The following is a 17,167-nucleotide window of genomic DNA, read 5'->3' as shown; positions in this document are numbered from 1 at the left end:
TCCAAGAGTCCGGGGCTGGTTTCAGAAATACGGGGGACAAAAAATCTGGGGGTCCCCCGTATTTTGAAACCAGCACCGGGCTCCAACAGCCCGCAGTGTCATGCCACAGCCGGGGGACACTTTTTACACAAGGTCCCCCGGCCGCACCATGAGCACCGTGGCTGGTCAGCCTTGGACGGGGTACCTGGAGGAGTGGGGACCCCCCCCGTCCAGGGCTGAAGCCCGGGGCTGTCACCGGCGTCCCTGGCGCGACACAGGCTGAGAGCGTGATTGGGCGATGCGTCTCCATGGAGACGCATAGCTCAGTCCTGATTGGCTGAGCTATGCGTCTCCATGGAGACACATAAGCCGGAGACGCTCTAAGCCTGTGTCGCGCTGGGACAGCGCGACAGAAGCTGTTCGCTGCATCGGAGGAAGCCGGTTCAGCCCGCTGTCAGTGCGGGCTGTCTGGCTCTGCTGCAGAGAGACCAGCGCTGGATCCTGGATCGGTATGTATAGGGGTGTAAAAGTGAGGTGTTTGTGGATGTGGGTGTATTAAAGTTATACTTTTCTGTGTGTGTGTGCTTTATTTTAACATTCTTTTTACAGGTGGACTACAGGTCCCAGCGGGCCCATTAATGCCCCGCATGCTGGGACTTGTGGTTCTTCAAGTCCCAGCCTGCTGGCACTTGCAGTTCTCCTGTATTAAGCAATGTTAGGAATGAGAATTTAACCCTATCAGGCCGGCGTCCAATGGCCAGGGACGCCGGTGACAGCCCCGGGCCTCAGCCCTGGACGGGTGAAGCCTGGGGGGGGGGACCCCTTTATTGGGGGGGTCCCCACTCCTCCAGGTACCCCGTCCAAGGCTGACCAGCTACGGTGCTCATAGTGCGGCCGGGGGACCTTGTGTAAAAAGTGTCCCCCGGCTGTGGCATGACACTGCGGGCTGTTGGAGCCCGGTGCTGGTTTCAAAATACGGGGGACCCCCAGATTTTTTGTCCCCCGTATTTTTGGAACCAGGTCCGGCTCAATGAGCCCGGGGCTGGTTATGTACAGGAGGGGGGACCTCACGCCATTTTTTTTATTATTATTTTTTCAATCACAAAATCGCACATTTGACAAAAAATCGCACCTTTTCATAACTAAAAAATCGCACTTTTCATCCCGAAAATCGCCCTACATCGCACTTACTCGCACTTTTCATGCCGGAATACACGCCTCATTAAATATTCGCTTTTTGGAAAAAAATGCGATTTCAAAAAACGGCGATAAAGGGCGATTTGAGAAAAAATCGCATTTTCGGAAAAACGGTAAACACAATAAATCTCGCCCTTTGTTTCTGTACAGGGTAAATACTGGCTGCATTATTTTTACACTGCAATTTAGATTTCAGTTTCAACACACCCCACCCAAATTTAACTCTCTACGCACGTTACATCTGCCCCACCTGCAGTGCACATGGTTTTGCCCATTTTCCAAACAAATTTGTACTGCAATCAGATCTGAATAAGGTCCATAGCAAGGATGGACACCTTTCCCTGGATGTGAGGAATAATACATCTGGGCGGCAATTCATTTCTTGTTGCAACGGATAGCAGCGAATTTAAATTATAATTATCGGGTCAAAAAAACTGTCAATTATGAATAAATAGCCTTAATATAGAGAATCTCTGGGAAAAAGCACACATTTCTCTGACTATAGGCATCTTCTTCATATGTGAAATTGATGCCTTGGCCACACATTAAACCTTCAAGTGTAACTTGTACCCCAGCACTTAATCTTCTTTACTTTATTCTCTTTATTTTGTACTGTAGAGTCCTCTATATCTACAATCCAGGTAAAAATGGCATCAGGGCTAGAGATAGTGACAGCTGCAGAGCGATAAGTGTGACTTGGCAGTGATGTTTCTGTGTACCAAAGAGAGAAGCCCTGAGTTTCAGAAGGTAGTCTCCAGGTCCCAGTGTGTGTTAGAGGGGTGTCAGTGAAACAGCAGTGAGCAGTAGTGACAGTTCAGAGACACAGTCAGCCTGGTGCTGTCAGCCTGACTGTGAGCGCTGAGAGTTCAGACGGGGGGATGCTGACTCAAAGGGAGGAAAAAGTATATTCAAGACTGTTCTTCCATAAGTAGTGACTGAGGCAGAATGCAGAGTAGGAGATGTGATACACTGAGAGAAACCATGATAGCTTTGAGGCTGAAGAGTAAACGTCCGTGGGACACTCACATCTATCAAGACAACTGTGTATATTGTAATGCAAATGTAATTATGCTCCCAAGAACTGTGTGGAAGCAAATGATGTAATAAAAATTACAGTGTTATTATTTGATCACAAAATTATTATTATTATGCTCACATATGTAGCAGCACCTGTCCAGTTAATGACACACTGTACAATAGGGAAGAAGTGTTAGCGAAGGCGGAATGACATATATATTGATCTCCAGGGATAGGTACCATTTACAGCATTCCACAGATGGGTAAGAGGCTACACAAAGAAAGGGAAGACTGCATCGTTCATTCTCCTCTATTGCCTATGTAATATTAATAAAGCTCTGGTTACCCTCTTTTAAATAATATATTTTTCACTGAAATGTACTGAAGTTCAGACAGCAACGAGGCAAATATATCTGTTTCACTTACACTTGCCAATCTTCTGGGGATCACAAAAGAAAGATATACTGTATACAGAAAATACTGCAATGTTTATGGTTCCCAGAACTTGCTACAAAGACCACAGCTAAGGTTGAATTATGTCATTCCCAACCTACACTTATTGTACACTGCAGATATGCTTTGAGGCTGCAGGAAATGTTTTCCATACACGACACTACAATACATAATAAAAAAATGATTCCTTTTAAAATGCATAGGAAGGCAGAATAGAAGGATCTAATAAATACAAATAGATGCAGGGCTGAATTTACCATTTATTCTGGACTGGTTTCAATGTATAGATTGACAATGTGTGGGTCAACCATTAATAGGACATGCATTAGGTTAATAAGGTCAAAAGATTGACACGGTCAAAAGGTTGACATGATCAAAAAGTTGACATGACAATGGAAAACACGTTTTTGGGCCTTTTCTTTATATTTTTCCAACTTTTGCTTGATTTGCTACCCACACGGACTAAGGGGGTTATTCTAGTTCACTCACAAAGGCATAATCATTCTCTTATGGACAAAACCATGTGCACTGCAGGTGGGGCTGTAACATGTGCATAGATAGTTATATTTGGGTGTTTTATTGTTTCTGTGCAGGGTGAATACTGGCAGCTTTATTTTTACACTGCAATATAGATATCAGTTTGAAGTACAAACCCCACCCAAATCTAACTCTCTCTGCACGTTTTACATCTGCCCCACCTGCAGTGCACATGGTTTTGTCTATAAGAGAGTGATTGTGCCTTTGCGAGTGAACTATAACAGTGGTCAAGCCACCCCGATCGCTGCTGCGAGCTACCGGTAGCTCGCGAGCGACGGATTGGCGACCACTGAACTAGAATAACCCCCTATTACCGGGAATAATAGTATGTGGTGTGTTCAGTGGTAGAGGACTAAAGGTGCCCATACACAGTACAATGGTGCTGTGCAATACGCACTCCCGCAGGCATCCCATTGCACAGCTCATAAAGTCTCTGCAGCCCGTGCTTTTTCAACTAGGTCCCGATTGCATCGCATCGCATGCAAATGCAATGCAATCTAGTACAAAACGCACAGCAATAATGTACTGTGTATGGGCACCTTTAACCAACTTGTCTAAAGCATGGCAAGCGGAGCGAGCCCGCTAGGGAACATGTTTCCAGTGATTTTTTATGATGATAGCTATAGTTAAACATATAAAATACCAAACAACAACAAAAAAAAATTAAAAAAATAAAAACTGTCGACATATTGACCATGTTAACCTAATGCATGTTGTCCATATGGGATTATCCTATTGACCGTCAACCTATCATTCATATATTCACATATTAATTAATTAAAAGGATTTATTACCAATGATAATAATATAACAAACAGTTGCTCAATTTCAAACAAAGTCACAGTTATAAAATATATCCTTATCGGAGGCTCTGTGCTGTAAAATAAAATACATCTGTATATGATATATGTTAATTCAATCGATAATTTATCTTATGGAGGTGGATTATATCTATAATGAATTGCTTAGTTAGCTCCATTATTTCCTTTTAGAGGCGTTAAAATGTCCAGAGGTTTTACATTAAAGCTATTATATAGCTCTGCGTCCATACGCATATTTGAGACCATCAGACCAGCCTGTGGCCCTTTTGCCTCTAGGTAGGTATCACAGTATGGCTTTAAATACCATGCTCCTCTGTGGTCATCAAATAAAATAATCTGATTCTCCTGCACGTATTATCAGTGTATGGAAATGAGCTAAATGCACAGGTTTTACCAGTCTTTACTGTTTACTATGGGAGCCTGTGAATCCTCCTGGATTGTGTCTGTATGCGTCTGCAGACAACTATCGCTTCCATCAGTATAACCGGTCTCTGTGGTAGATGTATGAGGCAGTGATAAGGGAGGAGAACTGGCCCATGGCAACCAATCAGCTACTCTGTATGATTTTATATTATGCAAATTATAGATGTTACTTCAGTGCTGATTGGTTGCCATGGGCCACTTCTCATCATGCTCACTGCTCCAACCTTATCACTGCTTCATACATCTACCCCAGTGTTTCCTCAATCAAGTCCTTAAACTGCATGGCCTCCAGGGACACGTATCAGTGGGTGTTTAAATTGGTTAGCTAATGCTTTCTTATCCTGTAAAATGGAGCTTTATTTTTGAATAAGTGCTTCGTTATAGTTGTAATCCACCTCCATAAAATAAGTTATTGATTGAACTAACATCTTTTATAAAGTGATGTATTTTATGTTATAGCTAGAGATGAGCGGGTCCGGATTCCCGAGATCCACCAGATCCGAATCTTGGGATCCGGGTCAGGATCCGAGGCGGCTCGGGAGTTCCCGCCTCAATTCCGGACCGAAAACGAGGCAAAACGTCATCATCGCGCTGTCGGATTGGAGTGGGATCTTATAAAAGACGCACGCACGCCCCCCCATCTTCACGTCAATCTTGGAGAGGGAAGAGGGTGGTTGGGAAGCTCTGTGTGCCCTGTGCTGTGCTCCGTGCCATGCTGTGCTGTGCTGTGCTCCGTGACCTGCCCTGTGCCCTCACTGCCCTGTGCTCCATGCACTGTGTTGTAGACTTGTATTGAGTGAGAGTCAGTGACTGTTTATAGGCCTGAGCCCTGTAGTGTGATTTAACTAACTAGGTGCTGCAGTGCTCACACGCAGGGGCTGCAGTGTCCACTGTCCAGGGGCTGTCCTGTGGCCCGTGCCCTGTTGTGATTTATTTAGCCCTAAGCCCTGTGTTGTGATTTATTTAGCCCTGAGCCCTGTGTTGTGTGATTTAACTAACTCAGTGCTGCAGTGCTCACACGCAGGGGCTGCAGTGCTGCTGAGTAGTACACTGTGTACAGGGGCTGCAGTAATACAAGGGGCTGTGTCCAGTGTGACGGCCTATATCCATTGTCCAGTGTCACGAGTCACGACATATATCCTGTGTCCAGTGTGACGACATATATCCTGTGTCCAGTGTGACGACATATATTCTGTGTCCAGTGTGAGGACATATATCCAGTGTCCAGTGTGACAGATATATCCATTTTCCAGTGTGACGACATATATCCTGTGTCCAGTGTGACGACATATATCCAGTGTCCAGTGTGACATCTAACCATTGTGTGACGGCATATATACAGTGTCCAGCGTGACATATATCCATTGTCCAGTGTGACGACATATATCCTGTGTCCAGCGTGTCCAGTTTTTTTGGCTCTTCGGAGCAATAAATATTTTTTGGGGATATGATGGATGAATGGTGGGGAGAGGAAGTCCAAACAGCTGGGGGTGGTCATCCAATTAGACCGAGTGTGCGGCTTCGGGAGGGACACACGTGAAGTTGTGAAGTGGTGAGGGAGGTAAGGTACCACACGCCTAGCCAGTCATATCAAACAAAATAACCTTAGTGGTAAATTGGGTGACAGATGTTGCAGACTGATAGACCTCACAACCTAGATAGGGGTCTATAAGGGTAGACTAGATAGGGATCTCCAAACCAGGGGTCCTAGAGAGGTGGAGGAACTCAGTTATCTGCCACCAATTACCTCCCTCCCCTCCACCCATTAGGTGATGGATAAGGAGGCAACTGGTAATGTTTCCAGAGTTCATCAACCTGATCACGACAGATAGGGGTCTTATTAGATTTTAAACTGATCAGAACAGATAAACACTTGCCGCAGATTAGAAGTCAGTCTCTGCACAGACCGGCGGCTGCGCCGGAAACTCATACAGGGGAAATTGGGCCAACTACAATAAATTAAAACAATTTTGTGAGCTGTGAAGTGATCAAAATGGACTAGAAATGAGTGGAAACTAATGTTATTGAGCTTAATAACACTTTAGGGGCAAAAACAGGCCCAAATTCTGTTATTTTAGCAATTTTTACCATTATTCCAAAAAAAAACAGATCCAAAACCAAAACCCGCAAGGGTGGTTTTGCCAAAACCAATTCAGATCCAAAACACGAAGGGAGATCCAGATCCAAAACCAAAACCCGAAAAAGTGCCCGCCGCTCATCTCTTGTTATAGCACAGGGCCTCTGCTTATCCTTTGCTATATTATTAATATTGTTATTATCATTATCATCATTAATAAATAATTTTGATACTTTAAAGTGTGGTGAGGTTATCTATATCAGACTTCAGCTATTATTAGCACAGAATCCCATTATTTTCTTTTTGTACATGCAATTACTTGTACGATACCTGTTCTACCTACCTGGCACTGCTTGCCATCAGAAAATGGAGTAGTGGACAAAATATAGAAAAATAACACATTGAAAACAGTGCACATCTCAATTTGTCTATTTAGGGCCTACTGCCCTTTACAAATGAGTGGGAAAATGTCCCAAAGAGACCGTAACAGCCTCACCATTGGATGATTTTGACACTGTCCACAACCCATTGCACATGCCGCGTAGCCCTGGACTTATGCAGTAGTGCACTGGAAAAAGGCATATCCGGCTTGGAGCTGACGTCACAAACACTCAGGCATACCTAGGGTTTTCCCAGACACTCCCTGTGTTTTTCTAGGCAAGCCTGCATTTTTGTTAACACTCCCACAAAACGTCTGGTTAACACCCCCAAGCGCCTACTTCATGCCAATCACCTTGTGAACGCTGTGCGTTTAAATAAAGTTGCAGGACTTCATCGCAGGATGTCCTCACGCATGCATACTGTGAACCGTATGCATCTGCAGTGTATCGATAATTAGCCGCTGTGCAAATTAGAAGTCGTGTGTTTTGGTCTGCGTTAGGCCCAATGTGACATTTGGAAGACTAGGTGACATTTGGAAGACTATGGGCCTTATTCTAGTTCACTCTTAGGGGGATATTCAATCTCCGGCGAGCACCTCCCATCAGGGAGATGCCCGCCGGCCCTATTCAATGCTGTCTTCCCCGACAGCATTGATCAGGGTATCTCGGCAGAACGAGCCCGACATCACTAGCTGTCGGGCTCGTTCTGCCGAGAACAGCCGGGAAGTGACGAGCTGCCGGCTGCAGCTCGCCTCTTCCCGGCCGCAACTCGCGGCCACGCCCCCTTTTCGCTCCCCGGCAGGCGGGACATTGAATCCCGCCTGCGTGTTCTCGGTCGAGCTGACCGAGAACGGGACTGGGTCACGGTGGTCGAGCAAGCTCGACTGCCGTGACCCTGACATTGAATACCCCCCTTAGAGGCAAATTCCTTCTTAGCTGGACAAAACCATGTGCACTGCAGGGGGCAGATGTTTCTGTGCAGGGAAAATACTGACTGCTTTATTTTTACACTGCAATATAGATCTCACTTTGAAGAAAAACCCCACCCAAATCTAATTCTCTATGCACATGCAGTGCACATGGTTTTGTCCAGCTAAGAAGGAATTTGCCTCTAAGAGTGAACAAGAATAAGGCCCTATGTGACAGTTGGAAGACTATGTGACTGGTCCAAGTTGGGCTCTTTACAAATCTGAACAGAATTACAAAACAGGAAACATTTTTAGTCATTGAATAATGACGATGAGAATATTCTAAATTGCCGAAATTCTACAAGATAAACATCTGGACTAAGGAAGAATTTACATTCTATAATTTGCCATCTGTCTGTACTCTTTATTTCATCATGATTTTCTTGCAAAGATTAGTGTTTTTTGCATTCTGTTTCTTATTGCTGTTTTAAATGATTTAATTCACACACATTTTCATATCTAACAGGCACATACATTTTTCTGAGGTATTGCTACATAGCAAAGTCCACCTCCATCTTATGAACTTGATGTGTGGAACAAATTCCAATAGATCAATGAGCAATTAGATCATGATATTGGCAGAAGGGGAAGGTACAAAGAGGGTCACTCTGGTTTTCTCGGTAAGCTACTAAGCTCACAGCTTACCGGGCACCAGAACACGTCTGCCGCCAAATACCACCCCAGCCACCGCCAATTCTCCTTATTAACATGAGGACGGGGGGGATTTACTATCAGTCAGATCCGTGCAGGCTTCAGTGTAAAAGAAAACTAAATAAATAAAAAAAACGGCGTGGGGTTCCCTCCCCATGGCCGTAACCAGCACCATGCCGAAAGAGATGGGGCTGGTTCTAAAAAAATCAGAAAACCATTGACATAGGGGTTCCCTGTATTTTTTAAAACCAGCTTCAGGGCCGGGTCTGGTTCCCAAAATACGGGGGACAAAATGACACCCCCCCCCAGGACTTACCTGGCCAGGCTGAAGCCTGGTGCTGTCCCCGGTGGCCCTGGAGCGGTGGCCACCGGGCTGATAAAGCATAAAAAAATAGAATTAACCATTGTCTTAAACTGTGGAGCTATGGGTCCCAGCAAGCCTCCCCCACATGCTGGGAATTGGAGAACCTCAAGTCCCAGCATGCAGGGCATTAAAAGGCCCGCTGGCACTTGTAGTTCCACAGTAATAGAAATAGTAAAAAAAACACGCCATTTTTTAAATTTATTGGTACTTATGTAATATCTGGGCTCCCGGTTTTCTTATGAGACCGTGTCCCCTTGCGGGGCTCGCTGCGCTCGCCACGCTTCGGGCACGGTGGCTCGCTGCGCTCGCCACACTATATAAAATCAACTCCATGCGTAGTTGGATAGTAGGGGTATGAAAAAAGGGGGTGCATTTAACATGGGAGTCCAGATAATACATAAGTACCAATTTATTTATTTTGCTTTTTTTTTACACACTGCAGCCTGCACAGATCTAACTGATCCGTGCAGTCTGCCTATAATAATTTGTATTAGCGGCCGTATATACGAATGAATATGACATTGGGGATTACAAAGTCGTATTTGACTGCTTTGTAAATTCCCCTCCGGAATACGAATTTGCATACGGCTGAAACAGCTGTATGCAGTCGTAGTCATTCATATTAAGAATACGAATACGAAAAATCGTATTCTTAGTAAATTTCCCACGCGGTGTGTAATGAAGACACATCCCCTTGCATGCTCCTAGCTTTGCAGCAAGCAGGAGGAGGAGTCCAGGGTGTGCAGTTTAGGGCCCCTCCCCCTATGCTCCTAGCTTTACAAATAAAAATCAGTGGGAACTCACTTTTATTTGGGAGCGCCGGGACAAAGATGTTTGGTTGCTATAGGTAACATCCCATCTTCAATAGAACTCCCATTTTAGTAAATTTACCCCAAAGTGTCCTTTTTATTACAACTGGAAAACACAACATATGTTCTGGATATTACAAATTGAAAATAGAAGTGGGAAGTAATACTGTGAACACACTGGGTGATTCTGTCTAACTTACTATTGGATTTTGACAAAATAGTAAAAAACCAATAGAAAGTTAGTTAGAATCGCACAGCATTAAGATATATTCGATTTACATTTGATCCCGATGTGTGGCCCCGCAGCATCGGAATCAAAAGCAGAAATAGACTGTGCAGGCAAGTCTATTTCTGCTAGATCGAAGGGAGGGCTGTGCTGCTTAATGTTATGTGGGAGCAAGTGGGTTACAGGGAGATAGAGATTGGTAGTGGGTGAGAGAAAGTGAGTGATGGAGAGAGGCAGTGGGTGATGGAGAGAGATAGTAGGTGACAGAGGGAGACAATGTATGACAGGATGTGGGTGATAAAGATAGGAAGTGAGAGATGCATTGAGTGACAGAGAGAGGCAAAGAGTGACGAAGAGAGTCTGTGAGTGGGTGGCAGGGAGTGGGAGTGAGTGATCCAAATTGGCTGTGGGTAACCAGGAGTAGTGTATGACTGTTTGCTTACCTGGTCCTCAGGGCCGGATTAAGTCTGTGGAGGCACTGAAAAACAAACTTGCTGGGACCCCAATTAATAAAAGTGATATAATGGAGGTCACCTGTTTTGGGGTACTCTTTTTGCTGCTGCACTGTAACCCCTGGGGAGAGGTGACAGTGCCTGCTTATTACGCCACAGTGGGGAAAGAGGGATGACGCTTCCCACTTACCAAAAGATGGATTATTTTTGTAGAAATGTGCCTCCAGCAGCTACATACCAGCTTGAGAGGGGAGTTGCAGACGCTGGTTAATAAAAAGTATTATTGGATTTGTATTATTGGATGCGCAGACAGGCTCCGGGACCTCAAGCAGCAGCAGCCAGTGGGAGGTGGTGACAGCATGGGTGGTGGAGCAGGAGGTCAGCTGTTGCTGTTCCAAACGGCAGCAGCAGATTGCTGGTTCTTGGCTCGGTCACAAAAGGACAATGAAAAACTACAATATGTGGGGGCCCCTATTGCATTGAGGCTCCGGGATGGCTTCCCTTAATCCAGCCCTTCTGGACCCAGAAGTGCAGTGCATGAAAGGCAGGTCCTCCTCTAATAGAACAAACAACAGTCTTACTGGTGCTATCGATCCCACCGTCCAACCAATAAAATCAAGTCCTCTGATGTCCTTAATTCAATGTTAGACGAAGAATCATCATAATGTTCCGTTGGTGAAACGTAAATAAAATACCAGAAAAAATGCACATAGTGTAATGTTGTCTTAAACAATACAGTCTTTACACCATAGGTGAGGATGGAGAAAATGCGGTGCAATGGAGCTTTTATCAAATTTACTGGATTCCCCAATAAAGATGATGTGGAAACCACGAACGTGAATATGGAACTGATCGTCAGCTCACATATATGCTTACTTTGGTGAGTGGATGCCATTCATGTAAAGGTATCTTTATGGGACCTCCTCATCTCAGGTGTAGGATGCAACACGGAGCATTGGAGATCAAACAAATCAGAATTTTAATATAAAAATTGGATAACGGTATATACAGAGTGTGATCATGGTAATTAGCACACCATACAGATTATAACCTGGGTGAAGAACATGTTAGGTAAATAAAAGATACTGAGGGAAATTTACTAAGGAGAAATGGCTACGAATACGCCTATTCGTAGCCATTTCTGGCCATATATAGCCGTAAATTCGTATTTTCAGAATTTACTAAGGCCGATATTCATTCATATTCTTTTGACAGGCATAGTTGTATTCCTATTCAGGTATATGAATGCATTCGCCATCGAAAGAATATAAATAGGACTATGGTGATTCCTAATTTACTAACCAGCCGTATGTAAAATCCGTTCTGTATAGGTCCCAAAAATACGCCTGCAAAATGCGTATTTGAGTGAAGACTTACCCGTGCAGGCTTCAGTATGAAAAAAAAAAAGATAAAATAAATCAATAAATAAAAGACCCACATGATATCCCCCCGCCGGCAATTACCAGCCTTGGGCTCAAAGAGCCTGTACTGGTGTCAGAAATTCAGGAGGACAAAGAAGTTGGGGTCCCCCTGAATTTCTGAAACCAGCATCGGGTTCTTGGTCCAGTCCTGGTTCCCAAAATATGGGGACAAAAGGAGTAGGGATCCAACCGTATTTTGAAAACCAGCACCGGGCTCAGTCAGCAGGGTAATGCCACAGCCAGGGGAAACTATTTATATTAGTTCCCCCAGCCAAAGCATTCACCCTGTGGCTGGTCAGGGACCCTGGGGCAGTGGGTCCCCCCCATCCCCCCATAATGAAGGGGTCCACCCCTTCCAGAATTAACTCTGCCCGAACTGAAGCTGATTTCAGTGTGTAAAAGCTAAATTATTAACTATTGGGATCTGTTGTGGAACTATAAGTCCGAGCAAGCCTCCCCCACATACTGGTACATGGAAAACCACAAGTCCCAGCATGCGAGGCATTTATGGTCACGCTGGGACTCTTAGTTCCACGGCAGAACCAATAGCCCAATAAACACACACACATGAAAAATAAAAATGTATTACATACGTAGCCCATTCATACTTATACTCACCTACCTTGATCGTATCATTCTCCAGTAGGAAATCCACGGGTTACCTGTGGAAGGAAACTATGCTAACAGCTACAAGGGCTGGGATTGTGTCCTCTTTGGTGCAAAGTAACATCCACAAAAGTAAAGATAACAACCCAAATACCCGGCACTAAAGCGTATCAAGAAGCACCAAGTGTGTTTACACTTGATGCTCCTCCCTGGAAATGAGGGGTTCCTGTCCTTTCAGCCAATTAGGCGCGGAGCCCTGGAGGAGATTTGCGCCTGATTGGCTGTGCACAGCTCTATAGACATCCATGTTATGAGAATAACATGGGTTTCTATTAACAGTTCCCACCATAGGCGGCAATGATAATTTCGATTAAACTATTTCCAGTCAGTTTTGACCACACTCTTATTATTATTATAATTATATTTTATTTATAAGGCACTACAAGAGGTATGCAGTGCTGTACATACACTCTTCTGGAAGCAATAGCAGCTGAAATCAGAAGGCAGGGATTTAAGGTGCCCATACACGATACAATTATTGTATACAATTTGGACTAGTACGCATAGCATGGCATTGCATTGCACGGAATGCAGTTTAAATCCCGGCGGTCGGGATCCCGGCGTTCAGAATCCCGACGCTGGAATCACGACCGCCGAAATCCCAACACTTTCTCCCTCCGTGGGTGTCCACGACACCCCTGGAGGGAGAATAAATGAGCGTGCCGAGCGTAGCGAGGTACCGGGCCCGCTGCGTGGCGAGCGCAGCGAGCCCGCAAGGGGGGGGGGGGCGATCCACGTCCCCCCCTTGTTGGGATTTCGGCGGTCGGGATTCCGGCGTCGGGATTTTGAATGCGCGCGGGAAGCACTAGTTATTTTCTATTCACTGCAGGGACCCCGCCGGCCGCCGCCAGCTTTATACACAATGACAGCGCCGCAGGTACCCCTGCGGCATGGACACCCCTGCCCGCTCCAGCACTGCAGGGACGCCGGCGCCGCAAGTTTTTTACACAGGTACCACCGCCCTCCCCCGGCACCGGGGCGCCCCAACCCCGACTCGCCTGGGGCGCTCTGGTGCCTTGCACCGGCCCTGACTGAATCCCATTGCACAGGTTTTGCAAATGCAATGACCTGAGATCTAGTACAAATAGCATGTGCAGCACATACTTTTTGAGCTGTGCGACGAGATGTGTGACGGGAGCGAGCATCTCATTGCACCCATTGTACCATGTATGGGCACCTTTAGAAGCAATCTAAAAGCCAAGATTTGAATCTTAAATCCGTGAACGGAATTGAGGGCAGCTTTGAACTGGGACCCAAATTGACTCGCTTCCCTTAAATATGGGTGAGTTCAGATTTTTTAAATACTGAACTGTGCATCTCTAATTTTAACCCACTGGTGACAATAAACTAAATGTGATTGCTCTATGAGTTATCATCTACAAAGTGAAATAACATTACACTATTATTGTACTGCAAGGATCTCACAGTTTGACATAAAGTCCATAAATGCCACCCGATAATTTTGCTTAGTTGCCAAGTACAGTGCAACATCAATGGAAGCCTGTGATCTGTGAAACAGTAGAATTGAACGCGTAAGTGAAATATTGGTCCTGTATAACTATACATGGGTCCTGTTTCTATAGTGTAGGGACAAAGGGAGTTATTTTCAAGGCTCTGTTGATCAAAAGGAGTTCTATGAACAATCTTGTTCCTTAATCAGAGGAAGCTTAACTACAAACCACTTTCTGGTTGAAACACACAGTTACGGTTTATGAGTTTATAAAAAAAATCAATTCATATAACAAACCTTTTGTAACCCAAGAGGCTCAAAGCATTTTTAGACTGGAAAGAACTTTGGATATTCTTTAATGAAAGAAATAAAGCTGGGTGCACACTTGACAATGCGTGTACACCGGAGAGAGATGGCAGGTGATGGACCCAGTGGGTCTGGCAGTGACGGAGTACTGGTGCAGTGACGGAGAACCCCGGTAGCCATGTCCTCCATAGTCCTGCATGTACAGGCGACATACTGTATTAGAGCATGTATTGACTGTGCAAGTGAGTACAGACTGGACTATTTGAACAGTTTGTCATTCTGAAGTGTCAGAATCAGCCAAATCGCGGACCGCCAGCCCACTAAGCAAAATACGTATCCAGCATTAAGGGTTCTTTGTCACCACCCGTAAGGCTCTTATCTTACTGTCTCACTGCTGGCACTCATGCATAAAATCATCGATCCTCATTTGGGTAAACCTGCAGGGAAGCACAGACAATCCTCGTCCAAGAATTCCTGTTCCTCTTGTGTTTGTGAACAGGACAGTGGGGGTTATTTTGGTTCACTCTTTCTGACAAATTCCTTCTTAGATGGACAAAACAATGTGCACTGCAGGTGTGGGGGGGGGGCAGATGTAAAATATGCAGAGAGAATTAGATTTGGGTGAGTTATTTTGTTTCTGTGCTGGGAAAATATGGACTTTATTTTTATACTGCAATAAAGATCTCACTTTGAAGTAAAACCCCACCCAAATCTAACTCTTTCTGCACAATTAACATCTGCCCCACCTGCAGTGCACATGGTTTTGTCCATCTAAGAAGGAATTTGTCAGAAAGAGTGAACCAAAATAACCCCCAGTGTGTTTGTGTGCGCCCCTAGTCTCTGTGCAATATATGTGTGTTTATCAGTGTGCCCCTGGTCCTTGTGCAATAGGTGTAAGTGTCAATGTGCCCATGGTTCCTATCCAATGTGTGTGTTTGGGACGAATTTACCCATTCCCACGAGAAATTGAGTGAACTCAGACAAAAATCGCATGTGTTTGGCCTCAGATCTGATCCAATTCACAGTCCCTGCACATTTGAACAGAGTCAGAGGTTGCTTATTACCACCCACAAATGCCAGCTTCCTGTCAATCACCTTGCCTACGGCCAGTGATATGAAAAGTAACAACATTTTGGGGGAAATTTACTAAGAATACGAATACAAAAAATGGTATTCGTATTCTTGCTACGAATGAATACGACTGCATACCTCGTATGCAAAGTCGTGTTCCGGAGGTGGATTTACAAAGCAGTCATATAAATTGGCTGCTTTGTAACCCTCCGATGTCGTATTCATTCGTATTAGCTGGCCATATATACGGCCCGCTAATACGAATTCCTACAGGCAGTCTGCATGGATCAGTCAGATCCGTGCAGGCTGCAGAGTGTAAAAAAAAATAGAAATAAAAATAAATAAATAAATCGGCGTGGGGTCCCTCTGGCGACCATCCCGGCATCTTCTGTTCAAGTCGCGCTGCTCCCGGCTGCTGGTACCCGCTCCGCTCAGACACTGGAGCCTGAGACGCAGAGATATTCATATTTCCCCGCCTCTACTCAGAATGATTTCTATTGGCCGCCTAGTGGCCAATCAGGAGCCGAGACCCCACGATGATTTTTTTAATTTATTTATTTTTATATATTTTTTACACTAAAGCCTGCACGGATCTGACTGATCCGTGCAGACTTCTGCCAAATACGACAGGAAAATAAAGTGTATTTTCCTGCCGTATATTCGTGGCAGTTTTACACTAATTAGCAGCCGTATTTTCAATACGGCTGCTTAGTAAATCAGGAACCACCATTCTTTTGAATGGTGATTCCTGTCGTATTCTATCGATGGTGTAGACATTCGTATTTGTAAATACAAATACGAATGTCCCATCAATATGAATACGAATATTTGCATTTTTGGCATAGTAAATGCCAAAAATACGAATACACCCAAAAAAATCGTATTTTCGTAGGAAAATACGATTTTTTTCTACTAAATCATCTTAGTAAATTTCCCCCATTATCACTGGATGGCGTGTGCATGCGTACTATGGGCCATACACATGCACAGTCTAGGATTAAAAAAATGATTGCGGAACATGATCATTTGATGACATCTGCTATTTAAAATAACACTGATGTTTTTCTACAAATTAAAAAATAATTAACAGAAGTCTTTGTAAATCTGCAAAATGAAGGCATGGCACACATGGCACTGTATAAGTCTATGTTAAACATGTTTCCAATCCAATGCATGCATACTTATAGTCGCCGCTATCAAAGCAGAACATAAAGCCATCTGTGTTTTGCCTCATTTTAGGAGCAGAGCCTTGCAAGGGAGACCCAATCTGGGATACGGAACCCCTAAAGTTTGTGTGGGTTTCCATAGAAACTGAACCGCTCATCTCTGTCTGTGGGTGAGAGTCCCGGGACAGCACCCTCTGAAGTTTTTGGCACCTGGAGGCCGGACCCCACGGAACCACCCTCGCTACATCCTGGCAAGTCTCATCTGAAGACTCTTACCATTCTCCCACTAGCACCATCTCCGGAAACACATGAGAGATTTTTTTGTTATGTATATGCTTAAATGTATTTGTATGACTTTGATACATTGGGGGACATTTACCAAAATGGATTCGTACACCAATTCGTATTCGTATTTGTTCTACGACCGTCTACGAATGTGTACGACTGGTGATGTTGTAAAAAAAGTCGTGTTCCGGAATGTTATTTATCTTAGAGTTGTCGTATAAAAAATCGTATTTATCGATGTCGTAGCCATGCGTATTTGGGTTTACACATGTTTTCGTATTGTCGTAGACTCGTATACGAAATACGAATGTCGTAGGGATATCGAGGGTAGAAACCTAGATATTTCACGAATTGTCGTGAAACATTCTACGAAAATTCGTATTTTATTCCACATGCGTCACTACGAAACTGAAAGCACAAGCGTGATTGGTGTATTCCTTTTACACTT

The sequence above is a fragment of the Crinia signifera genome, chromosome 1 (assembly GCF_055691185.1).
Source record: "Crinia signifera chromosome 1, ASM5569118v1, whole genome shotgun sequence".
NCBI lineage: Eukaryota > Metazoa > Chordata > Amphibia > Anura > Myobatrachidae > Crinia > Crinia signifera.
This window is presented reverse-complemented; position numbering follows the sequence as displayed.